At 48.9% G+C, this 17,693-nt stretch overlaps 1 protein-coding gene across 7 annotated transcripts in view; it reads right to left on the reverse strand.

Annotated features, from left to right (window-relative positions):
• The window catches only part of Esrrg (estrogen related receptor gamma), a 606,512-nt gene that overhangs the window by 293,607 nt on the left and 295,212 nt on the right, over positions 1-17,693 (reverse strand). Inside the window, exon 1 of one of the 7 annotated variants that reach the window (XM_023710241.1) lies at positions 10,270-10,655. The exons of the other annotated variants lie outside the window; for them this stretch is intronic. The gene's annotated coding sequence lies outside the window, so the exon portion shown is untranslated. Of the gene's footprint in view, positions 1-10,269; positions 10,656-17,693 lie in introns of those variants that run through there. 7 annotated transcript variants of the gene reach the window in all.

Below are 17,693 nucleotides of genomic sequence, written 5' to 3' on the forward strand. Positions count from 1 at the left end.
TGTGATTTTTTTGATATATGTACATATCATGTAATGTTTACATCAGGTTAAATACATCTGTCTCCCCCAAACATCTGTAATTTCTTTATGGTTAAATCATTCACTATCCTTTCACCTAGCTTTTTGGAAGATACGGGGCATAGATCTCATCCACAGTCACCCAGCAGACACTAGCTTGAGACCTTGTAGCTTCTAGTGGTAACTTAGCACACCTGACCACCCTCTCTCCACTTCTGCCTCCTCGTTACTCTCCCAGAACCCCCTCTCGATGTCTAGGGCAGCAACCTCTACACCACCCAAGGATAAGTGAGATTGGCCCATATCTGTCTTTCCAGGCGTGGCTTATTACACTTACCATTGTGATCTCCGCGGAATAAAGAGCCCCGCACCTTCTCGGCTTCCGTAGGAGTGAGCTACATACAGTGGTACCAGGAGACACTTCTCATAGACACTCTATGGTATATCCATCTCTCTGAATCCACCTGACCCCCATTCTAATGTGTCCCCTATTGGGAAAACATGGGCACATACAGAAAGGGGCAAATAAGCCCATTACCATGTAGAGAAATGGAGAGACATCTACTTGCAAGCCTCTTAGAAGAAACACTTGCTTGAGCTGACACTTACAAGCGGGGCAACATTTCCCTTTTTTCCACTGACTAAGCCCCTTTCTTGGCTATCTCCCCTGGGAGAGTTAGCGCAGTTACCGCTCTGGAGCATTAATGCAAAGGGTTCCCTGAGTAGAAGAGGAAAAGTGAGGGTTGTGCTCAGCATAGTAGAAGTTTTACCAGAGGAAAGTGCAGGTTGCATGAGTGGAAAGGACAGCCCATTCCTGGGAAACAGTTTTCCTAGTCTGCCTGAGCTCCATCTTCAGGGACTATGAATCTGGGCGATCTTCAGCCTTTTTGTTCTGCTGGGAATTAAAAACCTCAAGCAAAGATGAATTCCCTTCCCCTCCCTCAACTAGCTGACAACCGAGGACAGCTCAGGAAGCCACCAGCCAGAATTATTTTTTTGTCATTTAAGAAATTCACTAAAATATTAAAAGAGAAAAGACCCAAGTGCAGTGGTACCAGAAAGGGCCTCGGGTTCAGTTAATTTCCACTCCAGGAAATAAGCACTGATTCTTGCATCACTTGACAAACGCTGCTTACTTCTCAAAAATTCGAGAACTGCCCCTGAGGCATAAAGCAATATGCTCCGAGGACTGAGCCTTCAACGAATCAGATTCATTGGAAAGATAAATTGACTGCCCCAATCCTCACCGTTAAAACACACGAACAATCGGGTTAAGATACACACTGAATTTTAGCATGCATCTTAAAAACCTGAAATAGATAAATAAAAAAATGTAGGAGGTTCAAATTCCAACATTGCCTCATGAAATCCCGATTGTTAAGAAGGTGAAGACTTTTTCTGTTCCCTTTATCTCAGGAGTTATTTGTAAAATACTCAGAAAAATAAACATCAACCCCTGTGTCCTCTTCGATGTGAAGAGAAGTCAGGTGTCCGAGGCCGGAACAACCGTCCACACTGCGGGAAAGCAGACTGTGGAGTAAGCAGCTCCTGACGAAGGAGTGGAAGGGCCAGGCAATGCAGGCCAACAGGAGGCCGAGGTTTCATCCGGGCAGCGGGAGTGCAGGGGGTGGACCGGAGAGGGGAGGCCCGCGGCTGGCTGTCCCGCACCTGCCACCTAATTCCCATAGGTGCAGCAATGAGAGCGATGTTTTTGTCACACGCTTCCAAGGATCCCTACGAGCAAAGCGTGTGATAAAAACATGTCTCTGACGCCACCCTTGGTCACCTGGCCAAAGCGGTACTTGCCAAACCCTTCCACTGGGAGGTCATGCTCTTCCCTACCTTCTTCCATGGTAGTTGCCTGGCAGAAGTCACTGAGTTTGAAGCTCACTGGGAGAGTCAGTAGCAATGCTCCTCCAAGTTTAATTACTCCTGGGTCACTATCCCTTCCTCCCCTCCCCGTGTTTCCTTTGACAAATATTTACTGTGTACTCGGCACTGCATCAGCTTTAGAAATAAAGCAGAAAGAAGTGAACAGACACAGGCTCTGTGGCCTCAGGAGCCTGTATAGTGGCATCTGACTTACCTAGAGTCAGGAAAAGGCTCCCTGATGAGGAGTGTGTATGTGTGTGTGTGTGTGTGTGTGTGTGTGAGAGAGAGAGAGAGAGAGAGAGAGGGCATGTGTGTCACAGCGTGATGAAACCCAGGGCCCACTGCTGAGCTTCTGAGATACATCTGAACGGTACGTAAAAGTCAAGAAAAAAACATAAAGGAAGGAAGGAACACTCTAAACGGAAAGACTGCGTATGTGAATGGTCTGACACATAAGGAGGTTTGGAGAAAACGCAGCAGGGCAAGGAGCAAGGGAGAGTGGATTACGCCTTCCATCTAAAGAGCCTCCAAAGCTTGCGCGCCGCTTTGGTTCCCAGCATGCATCACGGACAGAGCCGGAAGAGGCGGGGTCTGGCGGGAGGAAGTGACGCCACGAAGGGACGCGCTGCAGGGGATGCCGGGAGGCGGGCGCGGCTTAGCCTTCGGTTCCATCCCACCAGGAGCTCCACGTCTCCGCTCTTGCTGTCGCAGGGCAGAGGCCATGTGGTCGAGGGATTGTGGACTCAAACTCTTGAAACTGTGAAGCGAAATGAACCTGTCCTTTTTTTGATGATGACCTGAGATGTTCTGTCACCGTAACAGCGAGCTGAGAATAAAACAGTGCTCTGGAGAAAGCCACGGGCTGCCTGCTGTTCACCCGCCAGACCACGTTTAGCGACCAGCAGCGGGCTGGGGTCAACAACAGGTTGGAGTTTAAGTGGGCTGTTAACACGTGCGAGAGGCCCAGAACAGCGGGGCGGGAGGAGCGGGGGCTGCGGCGGGCGAGGCCCTCGCGGAGGTCCAGGCGGGACATCGGGACCCTGCGCAGCTTGGCCTAAAGCAGGCGATGCGTGCGGCGAGGAGCGGCAGGCAGCCTGGCGTGGGCATGGGAATGCTTGGTGAGGGGTGTGAAACCCAGTTTCTCGGAACCTCAGTTTCTTGGTCTGTAAAAGGGGGTGTGGTAAGGTGCGTGCACCACCTTAGCTAAGGAGCTAGCGCTGAAGCGCGTGTGAACAAGTGGGCGGCTCCCGTCAGCATGTTACTCACATCAGCTACGCGATCAACCCTCACCTCAGTGGTTCCTTTCACAGCCGTTATTCTCTGAGAGTACAAGGATACTGCAGGCCCTTGCGTGCGCTGTCCCCAAAGCGCCCACTCAGCCAGCGTCACCTTATCTTACGTATAGAGCTCCACCAGCCCCACTTCCAAAGAACCTACAGTGGGGGACAAGTGCTCTCCTGACTAAGAAATTCTCAGCAACATGAAGCCAATTTTTTTCATCTTGTTTTTTTCAGCCTGGGAATAGAGCCCTGTGAAGCCAAACATCTCACATCCAGGCCCGGTAGAACTTGGTCTGTCACTTCTCCCCACCATACAGTAGCCCTAACCTGATCTTTCTGCCATGTTTCATGGATGTTTTCAAGAAAGAATCTACCCAGCAAGCTTTGAAGATAAAAAGACACCGCCCACAGCACCATACTGAATAGCTGCTGGCCACCTTGTCATAGGAGGGTCTGTCATACTCACTAGTGAGGACTTCCTTCACACACTGTGACCCCACATAGGAGAGGCCCACACACTCATCCAGGAGGCAGGCAGATCACACCCAAGGGAACTAACTGAACAGAAGCCCACAGAAGTTGTACCTTCTCAACTCTGACTCAGTAGGCTACACAGGATTTAGTGAATTATACCAAACCACAGAAAAGGGCCAAAAGCAATGGTACAGTACCATGATAGCAACAAAAGCTTTTCAAAATCTCAACCAAGAGCACAAGATTTTGCTTCTCCCAACCCCTTGCTCAGTCTACAGCCTCAACATAAGATGAGCTACAATCAAAGCAAAAGCAGCGTAAGTGCTCTGCTAAACTAAGTTAGGTTATCAGTAATAATAATTACAAATGCTGTTTCATTTGGGATTATAATTTAGAATCCTTAAAACAAGGCACGGTCACCCCTGGTTCCACAGAGGACTGGCTCCAGGACCCCTGAAGATGCCAAGATGCCAACATCTTTGGTTGCTCAAGTTCATTCTATAAAATGGCATTCTCTGTCCTTTATAGCTGAGTAGTACTCCGCTGTGTAAATACCATGCTTTCTTTATTTAGTCAACTATCGATGGGCATATAGAGAATTTCCAAGATTTAGCTATTATGAACTGGGCTGCCATGTGTCTGAATAGATTACTATAATATTGATGTCCTTAACACTCTTGAGAAGATACTTTGAAAGGAAATAACTGGGTCAAATGGAATTTCTAGTTGTAGGTTTCTGAGGAATCTCCGTACTGATTTCCATAGTGGTTGTACCAATTCAAACTGCCTTTCACAAGGTAGAAGGCTTCCCTTCCTCCCACAGCCTCCCAGCCTTTGCCACTACTTCATTTCTTGATGGTTGTCTTTCCTCCTGGAGTAGGAAGGAATCAAAGTGTTGCTGTAAGCTGCATTTCTCTAATGGCCAGCAAGGGATGAGCGTGAGGAGTTTGTAGGAAAATGGGTGCTACTTGAGCCTCTAGTGTTAAGAGGGGGAAACCAAATGCATGAATTAGGCTCGCACATGGCTTCTCTCATGTGAGAACCCTAAAATGCAAACAAAGAGCCAAATAGAACAGACCAAGAGGAAGGAGGGAGGTGGATCTTTCTCAAACAGGAAATGGGAGAGATGAGAGGGAGAAGAAGGTGAGGAAAAAGAATTAAGAGGTGCTGCATGCATTTAACAGCTTCCCACAATAAACACAATCAGTATGTACTGCCAGCGTGTCCCAATAACATAAACAAAAATGTCATAGCATGCACATGGCCTGCACTCATATGGGCTTTGCACCTACAGGCCCTATAGCTGACTTGTAATACTTAATAAAATGTAAATGACGTGGATATAATTTAATCTAGCATTATTTAAGGAATAAACACATGAAAAAAGTCTCCGCATATTTACCACAAGCACAATTTTTTAAAAATGTTACTCAGTCTACAGTTGGCTTATTCCATGGAGGGAGAGCTTTTGAGAAGGAGTCGTCTTCTTCAAAGCATCCCACCTTCACAGTGGAAATTGTCCTCAGGTGTGGGGGGGCATAAGGAGCTCCAGTGCTCTCCAACGAAATTGCACGGAAACAAAGGAAGTGGAAGTTGCAGAAGGTGAGAAAAGCAGACAAACACCCAGTTGTAAATGAGCTAGCACTGCAGGTACATTTGAACTAATAAAACAGACGATTTCACTGAAAACTTAACACCTCACACCACTGCTGTCTGCCCAGTCAGGAAACCATTAGCATCCTGTCACCAACTCCCCAAGCACATCAGTGACATGAATTTTAAAAACAAGCAACCCAGGGGCAGGGGCAAGGCAAGCCAGGTTTCCTCCCTTCCAGCGCCGCCCTGCGGCCCAGGCAGCCAGGCTGGAGAGAAAACAGGGAACACAAAGAAAACTCTGAAAAGCGGGCAAAAATTTCAGTCAACACTTGAACACCTTACGGAACACCTTTTCCAAATACACAGCTGGTAAACGGGGGTCCAGGAAGCAGTCATTAAACGCCCAACCACACCCATTTAATGATGGCACAGCATTGTGTTCTAATAAGAAAAGAAACATCAACTTTCTCAAAATGAGAAAACAAAGCTGGGCTTTTCATTACTCTGGGTCAGGGTCTCCATTGAGGATATGCCGAAAGCTGAGAAGCTACAGGTTAGGGGCTCCGCTTCTGGACTTGGCAGCTCACGGCCAGCCTGAGCGAGGCCACCCTGTGGGGGTTCCCTAGTGCACTGTGTGTTCATGGGCTACGGGCCTCAAAGCTCCTGACCCTGGAAAGCCCTGGGCTGAAGAAACGTGCAGTAAGACCTTGGGACAGGAGTTTAATAGTCTTCCTGTAACATCAAACAGACTAGAATCAGATTTCATCTCACTAAATGAAATCAGGTTTCATTTAGTTCTGTGGCAAAAACACAATCATCTTAAAAAACCTTTTTTGGAGGGGTGGAGGTGTGGTGATCAAACCCAGGGCCCCACCCCTGCCAAGCAAGCCCTGTACCCCTGAGCCCATGCCTTCTAACAGATTTTTAGATATGCAGCACAGTTTTGCCAGCTGCAGGTACAGTGCTGTATGCCACATGCCCTAACTCAGCATCTTTGCATGAAGAGGGCTAAGTGCCCACCCACTAGCAGCTTCCCACCTTACCCCTTCTTGCTCCGGCGGCCATGGACTCCGTGCCCTGCTAATCTTAGATACTTCCCGACACCGAGTGCATTGTGGGTGTCCGTCCCTCAGTGACGGGCTCATGTCACTTAGCATGATGTCCTCAAGGTTCATCCACACTGTGGTTCACTGCAGGACCTCATTTTTTATTTTTTTAACTTTTTTTGTTTTTCTTGAAGCAGGATTTTGCTCCGCAGTTCAGTCTGGCCTTGAACTCACTCTGTAGCCCACGCTGGCCTGAAACTCGCAACAACCTTACTGCTTCAGCCTCATGATTGCTGGGATTACAGGTGTGTGCCACCATGCCTGGCTGACAATTCTAGTTTTAATCTTGAGGGGAACTGCCAAACTGTTTTCCACTGTGACCAGTTTACATTCCCACTAAGGATCACTTCTCTCCACATCCTCGCTGATGCTTATCTTTTTGTTTTTTGCTATTGTTTTGTATTTATTTTTCAGTTCTGACAACAGCCAGTTCTGACAACAGCCATTCTATCAAGTATGAGGTGACAGGTCACTGATTTCAATTTGTAGTCCACATGATTATTTATACTGCTTAACTTTTCATGTCTCTCCTGGCAGTTTTTGTTTTTGTTTTCTTTGTACTGAAAATCAGACTCATGGCCTCACACTCACCAGGCAGACACTGTGCCACTGAGCTATACCCTTGGCCTCTGCTGGTAATTTTTATGTGGATTTTTTTAATTGTATTTTCCAGTCCTTTGCCCAATTTTTAACAATTGAATTATTTGTTTTTTCTGATACTGAGTCACTGAATTACCTTTTTATTGTCTTTCTTGTTGTTACAGAAGACCAAACTGAAGGCCTCAGGCTTGCTAGACAGGTATTCTGCACTGAGCTGCCTTCCCACCCACTGCCACTGCTTGATACTGAGGACCTGATTTCTGCCCTGGAGGTGATCCTGCCTGTTTGTCCACCTGGTTCAAATCCCATACATTAGCAGTCTACCGCTACTCAGAAATACTCTGCGGAAGAAGGGCAGAGAAAATGTTCGTAGAAAGGTGAGACACAATGGAGTCAGCTGTGCCCCTGGCAGTGCTCGTCCTTAGTGTGTTTGTTCATTTACTCGGTTGGAAAACTCTAAATATTGACTGTGCGTCAGAGTGGCAGGAAGTCCTGCCCCCTACAGTGCACTCTTGTTCCCATAGTGCCTGGGACACTGTCCGAGTGGGTGTAGGGCAAGAGTGCATGAAGATACCCCGGGAGTCTTTCCTTCTGCATGGGGGAAAGGGCAAGTTGGGGACTAAGTGAGGTTTATCTGGACAGGAAGAAATAGCAGTAACCGCATCCCAACAGAATGGAGTACCACGAGGCCATTCTGGACTATGTAGTGAGACCTTGTCTCAAAAAAATGAGTTGGAAAAGAAACAGCAGTATATGGACAAACTCAAATTTATTCAGATCAGGTATACTGCTCAGGATTAGATAAAACTCTATTCAGTGTCAAAGACTCAACTCAAAAGGCTAATGCAGGACCTCTGTTCAGAAATCAGTAAGAATTAGAGGGCTGGGGACATAGCTCAGAGCCAGAGAGCTCGTCTAATGTTCATGAGGCCTGGGATTCCATCCCCATTACTGTAGTAAGATTTAAAATAAAAAGATAACTGTGAAGATGGCAGAAAGAGTCAATCTGAGTGTGGGTTACACCAGTCTCTCATCCAGGAACTCGGCCTTCATAAAACAGTGGAAGAAAAATTTGAAGTGCTTGTGTCTATCTTTTGCTACTACAGGGAAAAGTCCTCCATTTTAAAAATGGCGGCCGTGACATCTTTCATCTGTGGTGGGTCTGGGCAGGGAGCTCCATCTCTCTCAGAGACTCTAGAACGTGGCATTACCAGCTCCCCGTGGAGATGGTGAAACCAAAGTTTAGAGCAGTAGAGCAGTCCTGAGGGGAAAAGTGACATGAGCTATCACACTGTGACCTCTGAGAGGAGTACGGGTCTGAGGTGGAGGGAGAACAGAGCCTCATAGCTGCGTCTCAATCCAAACACAGCAGTGAGAAGGAACCCGATGAACTTTGTGAGAAATTGTGCATTAATGTAACATGCACACTACAAGAGTACTGAATCTGTTTTAAAAGAAGTTATTAAATGTTCACAACTGGTTTTTTAAACAGGTTTTTAAAACATGTTCACAACCTACAGGAATTTCTAAGCTCTCCTTGCAAATTTCCACTTAATTGTTTCTGGTTTTTAAAACAGGTTCTTTTCTTTCTCTCTCTTTCTCTCTTTCTTTCTTTCTTTCTTTCTTTCTTTCTTTCTTTCTTTCTTTCTTTCTTTCTTTCTTTTTTCCTTTTCTTTTCTAACAGGGTCTCACTGTGTATTCCAGGCTGGCCTGGAACTCACTATGTAGCCCAGGCTGGCCTCAACCTTGGGGCAACCCCTGCTTCAGCCTCCCAAGTGTCAGGGTTACAGGTGTGCGCCCCCCCCCCCCCCCGCAATAGTTTCTGGAGACCAAGGATGACGAAAACGTCTCAGGCTCACAAGTGCCCCCACCCACATCATCAGGTATCTCTGGAGAAGCAATCCACAGCTTCCATGAAATCCACTTTTCCCACTTAGTATTGTAACAGAGTGTTAGCTCAATAGCAGTCACCACAGAATCTAAAATTCTCTGAGCCCTTCTATGTGCGTATATTGTTGCCAGTTTGAACAGGTCGCCACTCTGACACTTCGCTGCAAGTATTTGGTGGCACATTTGGGTCTCCCCACCGTGCCTCTGGCCCTTGGTCTTGGCTGTATTCACACCAGCTTCTAGCTGGGAGCTCTGTGATTAATAACACTGCCAGCAATCCTATTTAAAAACTATTCCTACTTCATGTCTTTTTTCTCCTCCTCTCTCATTTTTCTCAGATCCTTATTTTTCTCCTCAGCAGAAATTACCTGCTGGAAGAGTTTCTCCTCTACTCTGAAACCTGACAACTTTATCCCAGTGTTTTGTCTTGGGGAGCCCTTGCTGAGCAGAGAATGGGGCAGCCCCTGTTCGAAGTCAGCATGTGACTGGCCAGACAGGTCTTACACAGGCTCGTCATCTGTCAGTGTCCTCTGCTCTCTGCGTAGCCTCCCACCACAATCCACAGCTCTGAGGCAGAAGCCAGGAGGGCAGAGCCCACAAAGCCCCGGCACTGGGCTTCCCTCATCTGGCTGTGCGTGGATATGCCCACACAAGTTGTGTTGTCAAGATGAAGCTGCCAGCCCCTTACGACTTTGTTTATTATTTATCCAGTCTCAGGGCTCCGTGTGGTAGCCCTGTCTCGTCAATATCTCACTCAGGTGGAGCGTGGGCAGCCTGGGCCGGCAGCCAGGCTCCCCCGTGACTGCTGCTCACCTAAATGAGCGAACATTTGCTCTGTACAGATCCAGGCTCTACAATGCAAGAAGCCACTGTGACAGCGGAGATGCCGCCGGAATCCTAACAAAGCTCCTTCTAACTTGTGCTCAGGCAAGTGGAACCAGCTCCTAAGTGGAATGCCAGGGGTGTCGGTCCAGGGACCATGGCAGCCCTGCTCCCGACCCTTCACCTTAGGAAGAAACTGGGATTTTAGGAGAAAAAATGGCACATTAGAACACTTAAGTCACAAATCCCCATGCCTTTCAAAAAGTCAGTTGAAGATTTCTTAACTGGGGGAGCCATCATTTAACCGCTTCTGCCATACCACACATACTTTTTAATGACCAAATTAAACCTGCAGCACAAATTTGAGCTTTGAAGTTTCAGAAAAAGGATCCTTCCTTTGAGGCACTGATAAAAAAAGATGAAATGAAACTGTTCTTTGGTACAAATGGCGGCGCACGGCCCTTTGCCCACCCCGAACTGCCTTCACGTACAGCAGCTAATCATCCTCGCCTGCATGTTTCTAATCCATTTTCCAAGCCTGGTCGGGACTGCCCTCTGCCATCCCTATGAAAGCCCAGCAACAGTCACACGTGGAGAAGCGTCGTACTTACAATTTGGGGCTATATAAAGCGCTGTGTGTCTTATGCAAAAGTTTAGGCTTATTTTTGCTGTCCTTCCTGCTCAAGAGACACCACCACTCTGGGGACAGCTGCTGAAACTAGTGGGAAGCCACTCCTTCCCCTCGCCACCCGGGCCGCTAGTCTTTGCCTCAGCTGCAGTGGAGTTAGCAGACTTTGCAGCCTGGCACTTTTGCCTCTTTGGTCGAATGCAGCCCCAAGCCACTGAGCTGGTTTACCATTACCACTGAGTCTGGGATCGAGTGTGGAGACTTAATTTTCCACTTCTCGGGAGAAACCCGCCTGGACCTGAATGGGCACTGACGCACAGTGGCCCGGCTGGCCAGGAAGATTCTGGACGGGGCCAGAGCCCGGCAGCTGTGCATCTGGGTTTTTTAAGTGCTGCGTGCCGCCTGCTTGGATGGACTTCCGTTCCATTGCATCAGAGGCCCAGTAACCCGAGAGCACCGACCTCCGCAGGCCTCCGCATCAGAAGTCCCGGCGGGTCACGAGGGAAATTCTCCTGGCTGCTGCCAGTCGAACCTAACATGTGCTGTCGTCAGAGCCATCTCACTGTCCCACTTGGCCAAATGGGGGCTCTGGAGAATAAATGGAGGTCCGGGCCGTAAACTAAAGGTCACGTGCGAAGCCAGGATTTGGTTTTCCCAATGTTGTTCTGCTGACCTCTGTGCGCTACAGCAGGGACTGGGGAGGATGTGTTCCCCTGTGTTGTTTGGTTTTACTCTGACCGTTCTGTCGCAGCCTGCGTGCACTGCAAGGCGTCCACCGTCCTACGAAGGGTCTTTGCGTGGCCTGCGTGGCAGGGACACGGGAGGCGTGGCTTTGAAGGAGAGCCCATGCCTCAAGGTCACTCCAACTCCCTGGTGCCAGCCCTGGTTCGGGGGAAAGTGGCCCTCCCGGAGGTCTGCGCTGGTGCCCTCCGTGCGCTCGGGCACCTGGCTCCTATAATTGAAAGCCGGTGTGTGAAGCACAACACATCTGACCACTGTTAGCACCCGGGCTCCCGCAAGGCTGCCTCGAGCAGCTATGAGTTCCGCCCACAGCATGTGCAAGCTGGTGGAACGGGCACCCGCGCTGCATGCTGAAGGCCGCAGCTTTTGTTTCCTGCAAGTTCTGTCTATTTCAGAGGCTAACATGCAGCAATTAGTCTAATTAATGTGAAACAATGAGCTGTGTTACCACTTATCAAATTGATTGTTCCCCTATCAAAACAAAACAGGCTGGCTTTTTGATGTAATTTCAAGAGATGATTTGAAATGTCATGTTGCTGGGAGCCAATTACCGTGTGACTAGAGCCACGGTCAGCAGAATACATAACTAGCAAGAGCCTGGGAAGGCTGCTTACTGCTAGTATGTTAATTAACTGTCTTTTGTCATAAAACAAAAAGGTTGCACGGAAGGTTTTGAAATAGGTCTTTTTTATTTACCTTTCTTCGTGCTTATCAATGTGAGGCATGACAATGCAAAAGAAGAGAAAATTTTAATTCCACTACTTCAAATTAATATTCTGCCACAAGGACAGGCACCGTGTGCCCGCACGGTACCTCTCTCCACTTCCGCCCTGGCCCAGTGTGTGATATTACTTGTGGAGTCTGCTTCAGTCTCGAAACACAGAGAGAATAAACCTGTCATCAAACAATGCCTTTGCATTCGCCTTGGTGCGCCGAGAAGCAACGCTGTGGTCGCCTGCAGAAGCCAGTAGGCCACAGGCCTAGGCACCACCCTCCTCCCCAGCTACCTCTGGTGTGTGATGGCTGGGTGTGCACCTGCCTGCCTGCTTTCCTTCCTTTCTTCCTCCTCTTTCTGTCCCTTCCTCCTCTCCCTTCCTTCCTCCTGTCCTCCCTCCCTCCCGTCAGTCCATCCCTCTGTCCTTCCTTCCTTCCTTCCCAAGGAACCAATTCCAGTGGTGTCCTGAGTCCCAGTGCATGCGTAGAGGACAGCTACAATCAGTAAGTGACAATTGACCACCAGGTATGCGTGGCCTTGAGCCATGTAGGGGACATTCACTTGTAGGGGACTTGAGGCTCACTTAGAGAATGCAGTCGACATTTTCCACGTCCTAAAATCACTGTTCACTGACATTGTTTATTTGTTTTTTTGAGACAGGGTCTTGCTCTGCAGCTCAGCCTTGAGCTCTCTGGGCAGCCCCATCTGACCTCACACTTGCAGCCGGCCTCTAGCCTCAGCTTCATGGCCAGAGCGCTGGCCCACTGACTACTGAACCGCTCACTCCATTTCCCTGCCAGGCAGGTAGGGATGGGACATGCTGCCCCGCTGGGGGCGCTCAGCAGCCTCTCTCTTCCATGTATGCTCTCCTCTGGCCCAGGTCTTCCTTCATTCTGGGAAGGATCCCCGGATGTAGAGAGCCCCACGGGCCGTGCCACTCAGAGTACCAAAGGAGGTTTCCAAATGGGGTTTCTCGCCTTTGCTTCCTTTCGTCAATAAAACTTTTAAAATCACTAAAGATACTGAAAATATGAAAAGCACTAAGCAGATGAGCTGCAGAGCTTTTCCTCCTGGAGAACCCATCTGAGGGACATGGGATACAGAAACTCGGGACCCAGTGATCTGACGGGAGGCAGGTCTCGATGTGCAGCTGGGAAGGCAGTGCCATGTCCACGGGGGGCGGGCAGTGGCTCCTCCTAGTGCAGTCTGCCAGCCCCCGTGACTCTGGCTTCTGAGAGAGACAGGTGGGGGAGGGGAGATGGGGATGCGGCCAGGCTGCAGGGTCCTGTGAGGTGGCTCTTGGCGATCATCTCTTGGAGCTTTGGGGACACAGCCTCAGCCGCTGGCAGGTGAGAGAGTGAGGAGCCCCCGGCCTGTGGCAGCACTGTGGCTCTGGCGCCCCAAGCTCTGGGCCTGGGCTCTCAGGAGGGTGGGACAAGACCGCGGCCAAAGCAGGGTCCTGCGCAGACAGAGACCGCGATGAAACCACATTAGAAGTGTCAAGGACTCTAAATTGGACGCTAAGACTCGGGCATTTGTGACAGCCAAGCACACCGGGACACTACCAGTCACATCTTCTCCTCCTGAGCCAGGCCCGCTGTCTGGAGGTGCAGGTCTGTTGACCCCAGGACAGGTGTTTCTCTTCCTTAGGTAAACCTCCTCCTCGGAATGCTTTTCTGAGGCTTCAAGGGAACCCGGGGCTGCTGCAGCGAAGCAGGAGCAAGGGGGTGGGGGCAGGGCCAGGTGCCCGGGCAGGCTGGGACACCAGGTCTGTTCCTCCCACGACTCATCGACTCATCAGAGTCGCAGCAAAGCTCAGGCTTTCTGGACCTTGCCATCAACTGGCTGGCCTTGCTCAGGGTGAAGAGGGTGTTGGCCATTCCCAGAGAGCCCCTGAGTGCTGGGGGGGCGTGCTGGGGGGCGGCCCATCACAGGCTCCAGCTCTGTCCACAGTAACCCCTTGGTCCCCTCTCCTCCACTCTGAGTCCTGCGTGCACCAACAGGGCTCTGCACCTGGTCCCCTAGGCCTGGAGGAGCTGGGAAGAAGACAGGGCGGGGACACAGAGCATTGGCCAGGGGACATGGGACGCCACATGTCCCGGGGCTCCTAGGTAACACCCACCCTCTCCTTTCTCCTCCACCCTTCTCTCCCTGCTCCTCTCCCTCCTTCCCTTCTTCAGCCTCCCACAGCCTAAGCAGATGCTCCCAGCCCAGCTCCACTCCCAGCCCGCCCCACTCACTGGCAAACTCCAGCGCCCTCCTCTCTCTGTGCAGCTACAGTGCCCACAGTTGCTCTGGTGTCCTCGGGATTGAGTCCATGTCCCCTGTGGATAGCGAAAGGTGCGGATGCTCTAATCCTTTCCATAAAATGACGTCGTACTGCACAACTGCCTGTGCATGGCCTCCTCTGCACTTCATCCTGCTGCCTAGCTTTGCAGAGCTGGGACTGAACCCAAGGCCTCGTGCACACTGGGCAGGAGTCTATGAAGGAGGCCCATCTGCAGCATTTGCATTCTTTAAATTATCTCCAAATCAAATTATTAGTTAGAATAACTAATACGATGCAAACACTACATAAATAGTTGTTATACTGTATTGTACAGGGAACAACAAAGAGAGAGAGATGTACACATTCAGTACAGATGCAATATTTTGTGAGTAATTTTGTCCGCAGTTGTTCAAATCCACATATGTAGAATTTATGGACAAGCACGCAGGCACACACATGTAGACACCCACTGTTTCTCTTTAAAAATTAGCCTTTCATTCCAAAAACCATAATACTTAGAAAAAGACAAATGGTGGCATTGACCCTGTTTTGAAAGGCAAGAACAAATTTCAGAAACAGGACAGAATAAAAATGAGCAAACTCCTGGCTTAGTGCAGGCGTTGGCACAGATATGAAGAACTTGAACTCTACAAAGCTTTCTTTCCTAAATAGAAGTCTCTGGTTGCTCTTGAGGAGGTGTTTGGTATGGGAGAAGATGGAGCCTATCAAACAAAATGAAATAATATAAATATTTCATTTAGTCGTTATCATCTCTTTATGATGATGAGAAGACATTATTATCATATTTTTTTATTCTAACTCATAAAAAATGGTCAATCTTCCACATTTGTAATGGGCTACAGCACATGGATCTTAGTTTGGCATAAAGCTCACACAAGCCACTCAATATTTTCAATATAAATGTAATGACTTCTGATTTTAGGGGAAAATAACAATGCTCGGGGAAAAAAAATCACTAGTTAACTCTAACCTCTCCTATTGGTCATTGATGTAAGCATGGGCACTTGCAAAAATATAAACTTTCTGCATATTCATTACGAAGACGGCGGATGGTAATCGGTGAGCAGGACAGTGAATTTCTTGAGGATTAGGCTCCGATTGGTTGAATTTCAACATCAGCGCAGCCGTTTGGCCATTAAGTCAGCAGAAGTGAGTTCTTCATGCTGCGCCCCTCACCGCTGGAGAGCACGGGACAGAGGAAAAGGAACGCGCTAGAATAAATTGTGCATTATTTCTGGTATTAGTTAAAGGAACAGAGCATTATAAGAGAAAAAAATACAGTACCATTGATTTTTACAGGTGTTTAATACAGATAAGCTGAAAAAAGGGTTTCCATTTGAAGCCCAGTGATGGTTAAAGATGCATTCAACTATGTTCAAAAGCAATCTAAAGTCTTCTAAGATGGTGTTTAAGCCATTCGAGCAAAATGTAAATAGTTTTTTGTGGGAGTACTGAGGAATGTAGAACAAAAGTGTCCCAGGAGCTGACTGCGGCGCCCTGCCGGCCCCTATCACATGGAGGGGGTCATTAAGACAAGGTAACACTGTTTCTCCATAATACCTCCACAGGCACCTCAGAGGAAGTGCGCCTGTCCTCAGAAAGGCCAGGAGGCACCAGCACCCCAGAAGTCCCCTGATCCCACCTGCAGGAGAAGTCGCCAAAAGAAAGGATTCTGGAAAGAGTCAGGTACACGCTTGGGTTATTCCTAAAGAAAGCAAACCCATGGCTTCTTAGCTGTATCTGCTTGTAGTCTATGTCTTTGAAGGTAGACCCGGCTAGGACCACCAGCTTGCATTGCACAGCCCTGACTAGATGTATCTACTCATTTGGGAGAAACCAAAACAAGGTTGCAGAGAGCTTACAAGCAGCTCAGCAAGAGGGCCCAGACATGAGCGGGGTCCTGAGGGCCCTCCTCAGGGTCCCTGTCCCCAAATAAGGCTGGGCCTGTGTGGTCACTGAATGGTGATTCTTCTATTTACCTTATTTTGGGGAGGACGCCTACCAGCCTCCCGCCTCTGCTGGTTCACATGGTAGACTACATACTTAGCAAGGCTAAAAGGAAAAAAATCAAGAGCGATCATTTTGGTCCACACAGACTCACACCCGTGGGTGCTACGAGGAAAGGAGAGAGCTACTGAGATCAGCCATCCACACCATGTGCCGTGTCCTGACTCTTCCTGGCAATCTGCCTTCTTTTATTAGAAAAAGACAAATTGTGATAACTCTGAATCAAACATAAACCTCATTCCTAGTTTGTTCCCGCATTGTTCCCCGGTCCTGCCCTCACTGTGGGATCGTGGTTGGCCAGAGCCCCTCTGGTCAACTGACCTAAGTATTCGAATAATGGCAAAACACAATATTCAGCAAGATTAAAGAAGAGTGCACAGTTGACCTGAGCTGCAAACCACCTGGAGCGATGGAGACAAAGCCAGCTGCATAACCAGAGCTGCGCTGGAAGCGCTGACTGCAAGGACACCCAGTCGCTAACGGAGCTCGTGAGCCGCGACGGGCTGACCTACGCCCTGGAGACTAGAGAGCAGAAAACCCACAACACAGATCCTGTTGCCTGCAGAACACGTGATAGGATCAGCCAAAAGTCACAGTGCCCAGAGCAGCCAGCTGGCCACGGCAGGCGAGTGACACTGGGGAATGCTGAGGTGCAGAGGTCCTGTACATAAAAGGTCGTGGGACATCTCAAGTTATGAAGCACATCAAGGGAAGGCTTTCTTGTGTTTGTTTTTGTTGTTTTTTAAGGGAAGACTGTGATAGCAGTAGCTTGACAAGACTTTGCAACTGAGTTCTAGAACTACAGAGTTTAGTTTATATATCAGGCAAGGTACTAGGATAACTCAGGGGACAAATATTTACTTTATAGAGTTTTAATTGATATAGAGTTTGAGTCCACCTTGCGGTAGGAAGAACACAAGTTCTGAGGCACCCAGGGATTTCTGGGCCAGGAGATGCTCCGGCAGGTTGAGTATAACGCAGATGCTCCCCAGGGCTAAGGCAGCCCTCACGCTGCGGTTGCTATGGTTTCTCCAGCCTCTCCCCATGCTGTCTTGGCCATCCGGGCAGATGATCGCTCGCTACACACACTCACCTTCTTGGGAGATCGTGCTCACCACTCTCGTGGGCTGGACACGCAGCTCTCAGTTGCATTAGCTGCTGTTTATTAATGTGTGATGAACCTCTGCCGTGGCATCTGATTCACAATGAAGAGATTAAGCGCGCTAATTTGTCATTTGTTTTCCAATGCCTGCTTTCTTGCCTGTAGCGCCACTAATATCCCAGGAGCTCCTCAACCCAATTACTTCTCATTTTGCATCACTGCTGAAAGTAGTATTAATGTGCCCGAAAGGCTTTGGCTCCTTGGTTATGGTGGGAAAAAAGCCGTAGCTCGACCCACCACAAAACTATTTTCATTCGTGGAGAAGAAAAACCCAGGACCACTGAGCCATATCTAGTAATCAAACCAAATTAGCAGCCTGGCTGAGTGGCGGACAGGAACAGCAGACTCGCGCTCATTTCGTATTTACTTGGGGGTGGAAGGGACTTGCAGAACAAAACCTGTGCTCCAGCGGGCTTAGATTCTGCGATGTCCACATACGCAAGCGGCTTTGTTCCCTTGTTCAGGGAATCATGTGTCAGATTCAGCTAAGTA

Source organism: Octodon degus, unplaced genomic scaffold, assembly GCF_000260255.1.
Source record: "Octodon degus isolate 3935 unplaced genomic scaffold, OctDeg1.0 scaffold00017, whole genome shotgun sequence".
Taxonomy (NCBI): Eukaryota; Metazoa; Chordata; class Mammalia; order Rodentia; family Octodontidae; genus Octodon; species Octodon degus.